At 33.5% G+C, this 15,915-nt stretch overlaps 1 protein-coding gene and 1 long non-coding RNA gene across 2 annotated transcripts in view; both read left to right on the forward strand.

The window, feature by feature from the left end:
- LOC100578236 (RNA-binding protein Musashi homolog 2) overlaps positions 1-15,915 on the forward strand; it is a 126,093-nt gene that overhangs the window by 58,369 nt on the left and 51,809 nt on the right. The gene's annotated exons all lie outside the window — the stretch shown is intronic.
- The window catches only part of LOC100577723, a 45,214-nt gene continuing 41,900 nt past the window's right edge, over positions 12,602-15,915 (forward strand). Inside the window, exon 1 of the long non-coding RNA XR_119924.4 lies at positions 12,602-13,900. This is a non-coding gene — a long non-coding RNA (uncharacterized LOC100577723). The remainder of the gene's footprint in view (positions 13,901-15,915) is intronic.

Here is a 15,915-nt window from a genome sequence, read left to right on the forward strand (position 1 = left end):
TTATAAATTAATCACTCGTGTTATAAATCTCAAAATCTTTGCAGAGATTCCAAGGGATATAATCGTAATTTATCGTGTATAATATTTTTATATGAAACGAATATATTCGTTGCAAGATGAAAACTTTTCTTTTTCTTCGTCCGAAAAATGTTGAACGTTATATTGGAACAGATGAAGGATGGTCTAAAAATCTGTCTAAATAGGTCGCGTGTGTAACGTGATTTAACTAGAAACAACGTTTCTCCCTCGATTCGCAATTTTCCCATCCATGGGGGTGCAAGGCAAATACAACGATGCAAAAAGTTAACGAATTTACCTTTTCGCGGAAGCCCCCGGTGATTATTCCCGGAATTCAATTTCACCGATTCTCTCCCCTCCCACAATAAAGCGAACAAGGGAGAAAAAGTAAAAGGAAAAAAAAAAAAAAAGATCGTCGAAGGTTTCGTAAAATTTGCAAAAAAAAAAGAAAGATTAGAATAAATTTCGAAGAAATAATGTACGATAAGATAACGGTACGTTAGTTGAAAGTTAACGAAAACTCGATGTGAACGCCGAGGTCTTGAGACTGTTACGCTCGAATTAACGTCTCTACACGGATGGCTTGCTTTCCCTGCGTGATCCCCCCGTTCCTCTCCGTTTACCGCGGAAATGCGAATTTAAAGAGTGCATTCGTTCCATCAACTTGGCTATAAATAAAAAAAAAAGAGGTACCGTCTTTCAACGTCTTTCTCTCTCGCGCGACACGTTCACGAGTAAATAAATCGCGAGGAAAGATAAAGAAAGGAGAGAAGGAGAAAGAGGGAATATCTTCGAATCGATTATTCGACGCATCGCGTCGTCGAGAAAACAAGCCTTCTAACAACTTTAACTCCTCCTTTCTCTCTGTCCTTTTCCTCCGTTTATTTTCCATCCACAAGAAAAGGAAGAATGCAACTTCTTCTTTTCTCGATCGTAAGTCAAACCTCCGTCCACCTAATTCCTCCGATTTTTCTTCGAAAACGTAGTCGAAGGCCACGACTCCGCGATACTAGTTCGATCGGAATGACCCGAGGCCTGTCGATACTGGTTCCGGTGTCCGATAAGGGTAACGAAGGCGGCCCCGTACTTACTTTTGTCGTGCGAGGAGAATACTGTACTTTCTCGCTCGCTCGCTCGCTACTTCCCCCTCCTCCGCCCGCTCATTTTCCTTTTCCTTCCTCGGCTCGCTCGACCCATTCTTTCCTCTCTGCCTATTTCCTTTCCCTCCGCCTATCCCCTCTCCGCCCATCGCTCATCGGCTCACCGCCGCCTCGCCTCGCCTCGCCTCGCCTCACCTCGCTCCGCTCCCCTCCATCTCCCTTTTTCTCTGTTCCACCGTCTCTATGCCTCCTCGAATCGATACGGCATCGCAAGGCTCGAAACAGGGCCGGTATATATACGAGTCGATGCCGTACGACAAGGTTTTGGTAACGATCCTCTCCGAACTCTGATATATATCCCGAAATACACAGAGGATATCCCACGAATCGACACGGGCTCTGTGTTCAACCGTTTCCGCCTTCTGACGTACTCCGATCTATCTGTCTGTCTCGCTCTTGCTCGCGGAGAAAGAGAGAGAGAGAGAGATTCGATTTCACGCGAGGAGCCAGCGCACAGGTTCGTCGCGTTTACAAGGTCTGATACGGATAATAATAAACGCGAGAAGGAAGGAGGAGGAGAAGAGTAGAATTTCGATCTGTTTCGAAAGTTTCGAATTTTCTTATTCGAAGAGGAACGGTGGTGGTGAGGGGAGGTAAGGGCGTGGTGTGGATGCAAGCGGCGAATGGTAAACACAGTGAATCGCGAAATGGCGAATGGCGGGGATAGAAATCGTTCTCGTTCTCGCACGCATTCTCGTCACGACGTTGCACCGGGTGGCACGGCTCGGCAGACACAAGCCGTACTTTACTACTTACAACCCTACCATCCCGCTCCATCCGTTTCCTTCATCCCCCTTCAGGGGAACGCATACTTAACCTATTTATGCGCGGAATCCCGAGAAATTCGAGATTTCCTTCCTTACCGACTCCTCATCTTTCGTTCTATAATCGTTCGAGAATTAATCTTTTTTCTCTCTCTCTGCTTTTTACGCATCGCACGTCTTCTTTCTCTCTCGAGCACCGGCCTCTCTTCTCGCGCCCTCTTTTTCTTCCCAACGATCGGAATAATATTATTGTCGTATATTTTTACGCGAGAAGAGAGAAATATCGTAAAGTGAAATTTATAGTCGCGTGATACGGTAAAAATGGCGTTTTTTAAATGTAAATAAACGAATGAAACTTAAAGGAGGATAGAAAGGAGTGAATCTCGAGGATATTTGACTTCTTTTTCGCCGCGTCTCAAATATTTGCTTCGAATATAAGAAGTTTTCTTTAAATTTTTTTTCGAACAGACATCGGTTTAAGCTTCGTTTAATTATCTGCGGGCTATCTTTCGTCGTGTGTTCTTCGAGGTAATTTCTCCTTGAAGAGTTTTAACGCTTCCAAGATACATTTATATACGTTTGTATGAAAAGTTTATAAATAAAACGGGATTCTTTATCCTCTTTGATTTTTTGAAGCAAGTAGAACAAAATTAAAAGATTTTAAAGATCGAAAATTTACAAATTTTCTATATTCATTTTCATCTGAAATTAAATTTTTTATAACTTTATGCTCGCATTTAGAGAATATAGGATAAGGATATTTATTTATATTCGTGACATTGTAAATCTTACAGTTAACATTTATTGAATATCTATTGTCTATTGAATATTACGTTATAAATTTAAAATTAAATTCTTTATTTAGGAAAAGCAGAGTTTCACATCATCTATTCAGAGTTAAATTTACACTTAAATTTCACGAATAAAAAAGTGCATTTTTTAAAAGAAAAATAAAATTTCCTAATTAAATACAGAAAGAAATATATCAGTCAAATTTAAGTTAATTAATGGGCTATTTTTAAAAAGAATCATTTGAAAGTTGAAACTGGGATTCTATATACTACTATTAATGCATCTTCTTATAAACTTAAGTTAATGAGATTAGTATTGAAGTAAATTTATAATTTAATTTTAAGTTAATTTCAAGTTTTATAATTTCTCTTTTAATAGATTTACCATCTAATTATTAGATACAAAATTATATATAATATATATAACAACATTAATTGATAATTATAATTACTGCGAATGAAAAGATATAGGTCCATGATATTTTTTTGCAGAGAAATTAAACATCTCTAAAAAAAAAAAAAAAGAAAACTTTAGATTATTCGTTTCATATTTACAGACCGTTTTAGAGTATAATTTACCAACTCGACTAATTGTTTCTTTAATTGTTCCTCATTTTAAGCTCCGTTGTACAACGCAATTTAGAACCAAATCGACAAAAATACGTCCCCCATTCCTTCTAAATGCTAACTTAATTTCGTCCTCCAAGAAACAATATATCCATTTGAGCTACTAGAGAGAGTAAAATATTGTGAGATTTTTAATATGTCTATTCACATGTCAAATTATTGAGAAAATTAATTTTTCCCATTATAAATCCATTACTATACATATTATTGTAATTTCTAGAACCAATTTTGTAGTCTGACAGTCTTTAAAATATAGAGTTTAAGATAAATTATTTAAAAAATATGAATTATATCTTATAATAACTGTTTATTTTTACAATTTATATCATTTAATGTGTTTCTCATTCTCTATTCAATCAAAAATTTAATTTTCTTTTGTTGGAGATAAAGTTAAACATTTCCTATGATAACAATAAAGCTTTCATTGTTTGCGTTTACAAAAAAAAAAAACATTTTTGCATATGATTTTATTCCCCAACATTTTTCAAACTTTAAAAAAATTTTAAATTTATCTCAACTCTCCAAAAAGTTGTAAACTCTCTCATTAAAAATAATAAGGGTGAAATTAGAAACACTTTCTAGGACTATGGAAAAATTCATACTTTTTGTTCAATTTCTATTAACTCTGTAAAAATTGATTTCTAAAGATTTCAATATCTATTCAAGATTCATTGTATCAAATTTCTCCTATTATTGAATTATTTTCAAACAAGATTCAGAAACCTTTGAAGAAAAGAATATTCGGTCCCATTACGAATGAATATTCTCTATTCAATCGTTCAAAAATTGTCCTTTCTTTTTCCTTTTCTCCCAAGAAAAATAAAACTAATATTCCATGTCTTTCCTCTCCTTCAATCTCTTTACGCACAACAACTTAATCCTACATCTCGGGTGAATAACGTACCTCGATCTTCTCGCCTAGAAAATCGGAACACTGTCACGATCCTTTTCTCCCAAAGAATATCTTCGAGTCGCGCTCCAACCGTCACCAGCCTTTCGAAACAATGATATTTTTCGGCGAGAGCAGCGCCTCCTCCTTCCGAGCATTTTATTTCGTTCGGATCTGCTCGACACGCTTCTCTCTCTCGGCTGCGAGGTGAAAACGGGGCGACGTTGCCGCGCCAGAGAGGTGGCGCAAGTTTACGCGCCGTAAGTCGCGAAATTTACGGGGAACGAGGAAAATTTATAGATTCAATTTCCGCGATATTTAATCGAGCCCGTCGTGTCCGAGCCCGCTTAGAATTCGCGAACGAGCGTACCCCTTGCCCCCTCCATTCTTCTTTCTCTCCCCCCTCCCTTCTCCCTGCCCGGTTAATCGTCTCGGCCGAAGGAACGAGAGAAACTCTTTGCAAAATTCGTGCCAGCAAATTTTCCTCATCTTGTCGTCTAACTTGGGTCAATTGTTCGCCGTTCACGATCAATAAAAATAAATTTTTCATGAATTTATATATATACGTGAAATTCTTTCGATTGTATATATAAATAGATAATTCGTATTGTTTCAAGTTGATTGGTATTACTTCTTTGCGATTTTGTGGTTCGTGATTGTTGGTCCCTGAATTTAGTTGCACATTCGTCATCGCAATGTGAAGTTGCTAAGAATCGATTCCTTTCCTTGACAAATTTTGTAGTCTACGCGACATCTATGAACCAGAAATTGCACTTCAATATATATGGGATTGCTTTCTTAACTTCATTAAGTGTATATATATATATATATGTGTAAGTAAGATATATTTTCTTCTTTTTGCTTTAATCTTTCTTTAATTTTTACATCTGTTTTATTGTGTAAATATTATTGTATAACGATAGATGTAATATGTACACAATTTTATATAAATTCTCAACTTCTTCTCCTTTCCTTGACAGAATTGTAGTCTACGCGACATCTATGAACTAGAAATTACACTTCAATATATGGGATTGTTTTCTTAACTTCATTAAATATACACATATATGTAAATAAGATGTATGTTTATTTTCTTCTTTTTGCTTTAATCTTTTTTTTACATCTATTTTATTGTATAAATATCTATTATAATGATAGATTATAATAGATAATATATATATATATATAAAATGTATAATGATAGATATAATATGTACACAATTTTATGTAAATTCTCAACTTTCTTCTCATGTTGTTTTCAAAAACATCTGTTCTTTTCAGAAATTGTAAACTTATTTTATCATAAATTATTCTAATGATGATATTTTTAGCCAATTTATATTTAAGATGATATTTTGGGGGAATGTTTATCAAGATTGTGCTGATTAAAACAAAAATATATGAATTTTTATTATTGTTTTTCATTATATCTTTACATTTATTAAATTTCAACTGAGGACAAGCATTTTTTTTATTATTTAGTTAAGTTTCAATAATACACGTTAGAGTAAACATATTTTATAAATTGAAATTTTTCTTTGAACTGGATTGAATGTATAATCACGTGATTCATTAAAATGCTGATCTTTTGACATTAATAAAATCATTCGTTTCTTAATGTCATCTATTTTAATGAACATTGTTATCATTCACTTCTGTGAAACAACAATAATAAGCCATAAACAATTTAGATTATTGTTAATGAATTAAATTGTCATATACATAATTGCAAAAAAGTTACATTACTTGTGAAGAATGCTTTATAACATCAGTATTCTTGAAAAGCATTTTATTAGTTTATTTATTAACAAATTCTACAAACAAGTTGTTCCAAATTTTTTTTCACCGATTATATTTTATAAAAATAGAATTAAATATCAGTCAAATATGATAAATGCTAACAAAAATATGTAAAAGTTATATATAAAATAGTACGTAAATGTTATTATTATTATTTTTAGTTCGATGTTTATATTCTCTGTAATAATGTTCATACAATACAAGTTGATACAAGTTCTTCGTTGAGTAATCACAATATATTCAAAAGTTTAATGAAATCAAACTTGTGGGATTTGTATCACAAAGATGGATATATCATTCCATTTTATTTCATCAGTTCCTTATTTTAATTATAATTATTCCAAATACGTGTGTTGCTTTTACTATAATAATTTATATTTTAATAATATATTAATAAATATTACATGATATCATAACATCTTCCCAACTCATAAGATATAGATATAAACTGTATGCTAATATGATTCAAAAAAAAATTAATTAAAATTAGTTAAAAATCACTTAAAATTGAAACTAGTAATATGATAGTAGGAAAAAAAAGTTCATAAACAATCAATAATTCATTAAGAAATTATAAAAAAATGTGAATTACTAAACGTAAAGAATACATAAATAATGTTATTTCTCTTACTCCACTTCATTAAGAAGAAAAATGTGTAAATAATATTTATATTTTGTATTTTAATGATATGAATTTTCTATTGAATAAATTTAATAGTTCACAGATGTCAGATTTGTATTCATGAAAACGAATTACACTTTAAAATGGATACAGATATTTACAGATTTTATACCATTTTTCATATTTTTATTTTAGTTTTCTTTCTTTCTTTTTTTTTTTTTTTTTTTTTTTTTTAATAAATTTATTTATGGACTTTTCGTCACATGATATTTTAATTTTACTTTTATCTGTACAACATATTGCATTGAACATTTAAATAAAGTAATATAAAAAATAGTATGGAAAGTAATTGCACGTATCTTTATTTTCCAATAAAAAAAATACTTTCACATTTCATTTTTGTAATATCAAATTTTTCTCATCATACCAATCTATTAGATTAAATAATACGAAATTTAAAATAGTTAAATCTAACTTAATTAATTAATTAATTCTATCTAATTAATATAGAAACTTTAGATCCAAAAATATTCTTTTTTTTTTTATATATATAAATATAATAAATATAAATATTTCAAAGCTTAAGAAACTTAAAAATTTTTCAAGTTTTCTAAATCAAAAGGAAAAAAGTAGTCAATTCGAGTCAATCAATCATAATAATGCAATAAAAATTTATTTTGATTCTAAATAATCAGATTAAGGATATTTATACAGAATTAAATTTTCAATGATTTAAGAAATGAAGATCAAATATAATGAATTAAATGGAATATGATTCTACATCTTCTTATGCATTTTATAGATATTTGTATTCATATTTTATACAAATATAAAACATTCACAAAATAATCCTGTAATTTTATTCTATGGATTCATATATAAGTATGATATGATATTGGATCTAAAGTTTCTAATTTCTCTAATTCCTTCAAGTTTATATTTTGGCATAAACAAATAATAATAATAATCCAATTATGAATAAATTTCAAATGTCTGTATTCGTTACTTTACTTATATTTATTATCATATATATTTGAAATAATTACTCTAAGATTATTATTACACATATGTATCTTTAAAAATTATAAAAAAATTGGAATATAATAAATTTCATTGATTCATTTGTCTAAAAAAAAAATTTCCTGTAGAAGGAATGATCATGAAATAAAATAAAAAATGAAAGACAATAATAAATTGTGAAAAATTATTATAATCTTACATTTCATATTTCAAGTAAGTTTCAATTATTGTTGAATAATTTTATTATCTCTCTATTTTTATTCTATCTCCTATTTCATCAATATCATTTTTCTCCAATATTAAAAATACTTGAAGAACGTCGAGATATTTTTATTTAGATCTTTTTTATTATTAAACCAATTCAAACTATTCTATTATTAAATCCTCACAGAATTAAATATGAAATTTACAAGTCTTAATTCCTCATGAATTATTATAAAAATTGTTATAAATTTTGCAATTAAATAAACAAAATATACTAACTTACATTCCATAACAAATAACAGATTAATATCAATTAATATCAATTTTGATTATCTTCGAATTTTTAATTAAATTTCCATTTCATCGTATTTGAAAGAAATTTCATGAAAATTAAAAAATTACCATAATAATCCTCATTTTCACTCCAATAATTCATACATCAAAAAAAAAAAAAAAAAGGAAAATAATTTTTCAAAACATCTTTTTCAAATCCTTGCCACGATTGACGCGTTGCGAACAGAATATCCTTTTGTCCGATCTTTTAACACAGAAAACGAATAAAATGAAATACTTAATTAAACACGATTTGTTTTATGCATGGTACGAAGATAAATAACGATTAACGTGCTCGTAACAGCGGGTATAAATATATAATGAAGAAGCGAAGAAAAACGTTAATTGGCGAGAAACATTGAGCATCGTCGTAATACAATTTCAACTTGTAACATATCCACAACTTTGTTTTGTCTTTTACGGGATAATTAATTTTTCGAACGCTCGAATATTGTTAATTAATCAAATTGAACACTTTTTTCGAACGCCCCATTAGAGGATAGCTTTTATCAATATCTGACTTAAATTATCAACTTAAATTATTGAACGTTTATTTCAAATTTTCATCCACAGTGAGAAATTTTGTCCGATTGAAACCATTATCATTTATATACGTTTTTTACGATTTTCTAATTCTTTTTTCTTATCAAAGATGTTCTATTTAATAAAATAGTAAAGTAAAATAGCTGTGACTTTTTGTTAAATTAAATTTAACGTTTTGAATATCGAAGGAATAAAGATGGAATAATTAGAAGAAAGATATTTACATTTGCCTTTAAAGATTGGCTTGAGCATTGTCAACAAAATGACAATATTTTGATGGACTCACAGTTACACGATGTAACTGTTTTATAACTTTTGAAAGATAAACAAAAATTAACACGTAAATATAAACTGTGTACATCACACATTTCTATAAAGCATTCCTCTCCTCACTTGAACAAAGCTGTCCAAGCAACCAGTTCTAACTCTTTTTCTTTTTAATGATCTTTTTAATGATCTTTTGTTAGAAGAAAATATATTATATAATTTAAATACTAATTAAATAATAGTCAATTTGCGTATCATGATTTTTCCAGATCTATATTAGAAAATATTATTTTGAAAATTGTAATTTAATGAGATAAAATAAAGGTAAAAAAGTGATTATTAAAAAAAAAAAGTAGAAAATTTGTTAAAAGTTAAAATTAAGGAAAAGTGTCTTCTCGCTTGAATTTCGAATTTCGAACAATTTTGGATACCCAAAATAGCAGGTAATTTTACAAACTTTCAAAATCCCGACCCGACCAGATCCACAAGATTTATGACATTCTGGTGTTAATATATTCATGGAAGAAGGATTCTAAAAGACTAAAAACTTATCGTACATAAAAAAATGCCAGTTAAAATTTATTTATTGAGTTGACAAACAATTGAAATTTTCTATTTGGACGAAGCAAGATGGATGAAGAAGAGAGAGAGAGAGAGAGCCTGTTAATTAAATTAGGAATTAATAAGGTCGATATTTCTTATATTTATTTATACAGTGAGCAACAATTGAAATATTTTTGCAGGAAACTTATTCGAAAATAATTCTGAATATTATATAAAAAATTTTTCATGTTTGGCAATTTTTAAAATATCACTTTCAGTTCCTTTAAATATCTCTATCTGATAAAGTAAAATTTTGAATTAAAAATACACGTTTTTTACATTGTGCAAAATCTAAATTCGAATACTTGCTTCGATTATTCAAACATTCTTCTGAGAAAAATCCGAAATTTTGTCACTTTCTTTGCGAAGGCAAATAAATTAGAGCGCTTCTGGATCTCTAAAAAGTTCTCAGAGATTTTTCAATTTCAACAAAGAAGTTTAAAAGCTAAATATTAGATTGTTGAAAATTATAGGATACGAATTTTTAATTAATTTTTATACTTTTATTTTAAGTTTCTATAGCTTCGTTGAAAATAATATTAAACAAAGATATATATATATATATATAACAAATTCAATTTTCATACAATTACATTTCTCGATTTAAATTTTCAACACCAGTGATTAATTTTTCTTAAAAACTCTGTTAAAACTCTGTTCGAACAAAATAAAAAAATAAAGGAATTTCTATCTTAAATATTCATAAGAAAATGATTGGACAAATAATCTAATTTCATAACAGGACAATCGATAAAACAACTATTTAAATCGCATTTCGATTGTTTAAAGTTTTGAATCGATATGTATATCAATTTAAACGATATCGTATTAACATAATGCAAATATTTAACACCCGATTATCTACCGATTAAATTCCAAACAAAATGAAATTGATCAACAAACTGATATCTCGATACGCACGAAAAATAAAAAGAAAACATTAGATTAAAATAGTTCAAGAAAAATAATCTCACTTATCTAACGATATATAAACATTTAAGATTCGTATTTCCAATCCATATATATACATATATTCAATGTCAACTGTCACCGCTTACTTCCTTATTTACAACGCCGTTAGAAAATTGCAACAATGTTTCCACTTCCCTTCGTATATCGTCGTGATTAATCCTTGGGCCGAAAATCGATCCCAAAACTTCCTTCAAAATCGGAACATTCCCAAGGAGAATAGGGAATCGAGACACCACGATTCGAAGCTTTTAACGCCCTCCGGGTATCCCATTCGATAGAAATCAATTACGTACGGCATACTTCGTTACCTCGATTCGCCAAGTTATCTCCCGAAGGATGGCGCTCGCGGATCGATCGCCGCGCGCCAAGTCGTATCGCGCCGTGTAAATTCAATTTACGTAATAAAATCGCGCGTCCGCGCTGCCTCACGAAACGAAACGAGAAGGGGGGGGGAGTACTTACTTACAGGTTTCAACCGGGGCGGCCTCTGAAGCACTACGACTGTGTCACTCAACCCAGGCTCCCCCCCCCACTCCTTCCTCGACGAGCCTCATGTTACCCGGATGAGGAAGTCCGAGAGCACTTCCTGCGTTTTGTTCCTGAAATTTTTTTTCCAATTCTGCGTGATATCCTCGAAGTATCGTCACAGAGGCGCAAAAAAAGATTCTTGTTATTTGAATATCTTCATTCACGAGTTTTCTATAAATAAAATCTATGATTTTAAAGATTATTTTTCATTCGTATTCGATTCGGCGATATAAAATTCGCAGCGCCGTAAGATTTTTTTGCCGACGGATGGTCATCAAATAACGCCGACACATTTACCTTGGGTCGAGGCACGCAGCGTCCAGAATCTGGATAACGATTTGGAGACCGGCCAGCTAGTCTCGATCCTGACCTGCCCTCTTGACGTTCCACGTCGTACGTTTCTCTAGCAAAGAGAACGGCACAAGGGATTAGGCCTGGGAAAAAATACAGCCACGATTACAGTGACAAGTTGGGTACATAGGCAAACGTAGCCTGCTTTTGTCACTGGGCAGTTTGTATCCGAAGAAAATCGGAGAAATATAATCGTATTGTCGAAAAATATATATATAGGGATAGGCGTTATTTTCTCCGTTTAGTCTCTTCCTTTTATATACATCTACGAACCATGTGTATTAAAACAGTTGCATAAGTTATGACGTTGGGTCGTAATGTCGATTTCCCCATCAAACCCACGTCCCTTTGTGTCAAGGCGCACGTGTCGGGAGAACACCGAGGCGTTCTTAATCACTTTTTGCAAAAATGTTTTTCCTGGTGAAAAACGAACGAACAATGCTTCCGGAAAAGCGTATATATATTTCCGTATTATTTTCGAAGAAAATAAGTTGATACAATATCGAATATTTTAACCGAATATGAAATTTAATTTTATCATATTTAATTTATTGTTGGCGAATGAATTTTCGTAACGAAATAAATTCGAGTATAAATAATAGTGAAATAATATAAAATTTGTCTATTTTTATTGAAAATTGATGGAAGAAAAAATTCGTGGAAAAAGTTAACCTAAAAATCCGTTTTCGTATATTTCGTTCGGATTCACGAGCTCGAAATCTCGAATATGTCGGTAATAGAAGCGAGCTAGCAGAAATGCGTGATACATACATTCGAACGAGCGTAAACCGTGTCATCAATTAGAATTCTTAATTCTTTTCGTCTCCAGCAATGTAATTCGTTGCACGAGCACGAGAGCCCTCGGCAGATGAAGTGTCCTCGTAAAAGGGCTTGAAAGCAAGAGAAACACACTTCTCTATACTACGTATATACGTGTGCGATAGACGTACATAACTATCTTGGTCATCTACTATCGTACATCAAAATAAACGCAAGTTTATACAGTTTCGAAATAGCGAAACTACTAACGCTTCGACGTACATCGGATAAATACATTTATCGTTCAAATTTCTACACGTTTTATTTTTTCCCAAGATTTAAAATCTTGAATTAAAATTTTATTCGGTATAGAGAAACAATCACATTGTGATACGTACATGCGTGACGAATTTTGTTAACGCTCATTTGTTTATTCGACGAAATGATGATACAAATGAATGGACAATGCCAATAATAATAGATGTTTATTAACGGGGATAGGAAAAGTTTCGCCACTTGTGAACCGTATAGAACTGGAAAACCGATATTCATCAGCATCGTTAAAGCAAACGGTCGAAGTATGGGAAGTATTTAGTGAGCACCACTGTAAAGACTGGACTCGACCGCGTCGAACAGCACGAGGCGTGGAGTCTCTTAGCGAAGGGCAGAGGAATTGGCGAACCGGCGTACATTCTCCGTGTGCGTGCGCCTGTTTCGTAGTACGCGCCACGGCCGCGTTCGCATAGGGGTGCGCTCGCTTCTCCCTCCAGGTGTCCCAACCTAACCTACCCCTACTTCGCAGTGTATCCCTTGGTTCGGCCAATCCCCCCTCCCCCGGCATTATACCCGTCGTCGGTCCGTGCGGTCGGTTCTCCATGCTAGAGATCCCTTCGCCTATCCCCTCCACCTTCGGCGATTCCCCCACCAACGAATCGAGGAGGCGAGCGCACAGCTGCCACACTGTGAAGTGCGAGGACTGGAGAGACGCGCAGCGACGCCGTTATCGTCTGGCCGGTCGTTTGGACTAACCTACAAAACTGTCGAGGAAAGAAGAAAGGGGGAGAGACAGTGAGAGAGAAAGAAGGAGAGAGTGCATGAGAGAGGGAGACAGAGTAGCCGGCGTGCGTTTCTCGTGTTTTCCGGTCTCGCGGTGACTCGCGTCCTATCAATCGTGGGTGCTGTTACCGCGTCAAAGCCGGTCTTGACTGGCAACTCGTCGTTGCTGTCATCACGGCGTTCCTTTCTTTCGTCCCTCCGTTCGCGGAGGCAACGCTAGTCGAATACCGGCATAACAGTCCCTTTGTCTCGAACGCTCGGCAGTTGGCTGGCTGGTGTGCGGTTTCGCGAAGATTAGCCGGTCGTGGTTGTTTTGGCGGTACCGAGAAGAAGGGATTCGTACGATCGTGCATAGTCGTCGTGGTTATATTATATATATTTGTAGTCGTCACGACCTTGAACTTGTGTGCCTACATCGAATCGTGTGCTTGTGTGTGTTTCGTTTAACTTGTGACATCGAAAACATAGTGCAAAAAAAGAGAAGGTAGAAGAAAAGGAACTAAGGAGATACTGGTTGAGAACCAAACGACGAGGAGATCCTGGAAGTGACCGCGTCCAAGAATGTTTCCTTACACGACTTTTCCGGCAGTAGGGTAAGCAAGTGACTAGTTTTTTTTAATTTTTTCTCGCGATTCAAGTCGTTCGACAGCGATTCCCTGTCCTTTTTTTTTTTTTGTATGTCGCTCACCATACGAAAGACTGGCTTTTCTCTAGCAGCGAATATGCAGTTCGTTTCTCCCGCATCTCACACGCTTCGATCATCGTGTTTTTCGTATTCATATTCATGCTCATGTTCTCACTCCTGTCCTCGCGTTAACCCTTTCATCCTGGACTGTTTGTTTTCGTCGTGCTCGACTGTCATGCTCGCTTCGAATCGCTTGATAATGAGCTTCGCGTACATACACGTTGCCTGCGTATTTGATCTTGTGCCCATGCTTTATTTCGCGTAGAAAACCGGCCAGAGGAAAAAACGCGTGCACTGGCATCGCGATACGCGCGCGCGTGCGTGTGTGGTGCGTGGTGCGTGTGTGTTCGATGTTGCACGTATTCTGGAACGAGAGAAAGAGATGGGATGTGTACGTCTGTGAGCATCGGAGACAGAAAACGCCGGACCGAGAAACAGAAAGAGAAAGAGGAATGTATGCACGTTTCTACGGGATAGGAGGTACGCCCGAACTTCGAGCGCGTCGACGCTTTGTCCTTTCCCCCTTTGCTTCTTCTCTCCCTTTCTCTATCGCACTTTTGCCATCGCGTATCTCTCGCTCTCTGTCGCTCTTATTGCCTCGATATATGTACTGCGTGCAAACGTGTAGATATGCGCGTGTATACCTACGAGGATTTGTGCGGAGCCCTTGCTGGCTGGTTTCAGGAAATCAATCGTGTGCAAACGAGAATGGCTACGAGTAGACTGATTCGAAAGTTGACAGAAAAGTTCACGTGACGAACGACGATACTGGGATCGTTCCGCCATACTGTCTTTTCGCTCAACAGACAGCCAGAGAGAATAGGAGTGGAGGGGGAGGGGGAGGGGGGGATGAGAGAGGTTAAATATCGCGAGAAAAGTAAGAAACGTCGCAGGATCAGTCGTTGAATCGCGATTTGTATCTCGTGAATTGCGTTTCGTTTAATCAAGAGTCTTCTCCGTTGTCCTAGCGATGCAATACACCAATAATTCGACATGGTTCGCGAGGGGAAGAAAACAGGGAAAGGGAAGTAGCGTGACACAAGAGCCGTTATGCTTGCAGTTAGGTTAGATCCTCGTGATTCCGATATTCTTTAACCTGGTTGTCATGACGATGAAAAAGCAACCGACTATTGCTACTATTATCTAATTGGTAAGGTTAGCTATTCCTTTAAACAGGAATTTATATTTATTTTAATGAATTTCCGTTTTATAAGTTTGAATGTTAGTAATTACCTATAATTACTGATTATTATAAGTAATTATATATATATATATATATATAATTATAGATAATTATATATTATCATATTTAATTTCAATTCTCAAAAAAATTATTTATATTAAAATACTTATAATATAGCTATTATAAATAATTACATAATAATAAAATAATTGTGATTTATATGATTTTATACTTTTATATACGACGATGACGATAGATGTGTATTATAAAATTTATATATTATATATGTATTATTTTTGGCATTTTTATGAGAATAATTTGCAAATATCTATAATTATATTCTTTTCTTCATTTTCAAATTTTAAATCATCTTGAAACCATCTTAAAATTCCTAACAATTTTCCAATGTTAATGAAACAAAATTCTCTTCTCTTTTACTAATTTCTTTAAATTTGAAGACAAAGATTTTCGAATCATAAATTAGACGAATGATAATTTTGGCTACTCTTTTATATTTTATTATTAATAAAAATTATTTTATAAATAATTAGATTTCGATTGTTTTCTCCAAAAATTTATTTTGAATAGGCCATTCTTCTTTCTGTTTTTACTTTGTGAATTGAAAAAAATTTATGTTCAAGGATTGTTTTGTACCGAGTGGGACGGCAGAAAACAAAACTTTTTAGTTTACAGGCGGAGGAAGCTGAACATGGTTGCTCTGACGTACAAGGCTAAAGTTT

This window comes from Apis mellifera, linkage group LG7 (assembly GCF_003254395.2).
Source record: "Apis mellifera strain DH4 linkage group LG7, Amel_HAv3.1, whole genome shotgun sequence".
NCBI lineage: Eukaryota > Metazoa > Arthropoda > Insecta > Hymenoptera > Apidae > Apis > Apis mellifera.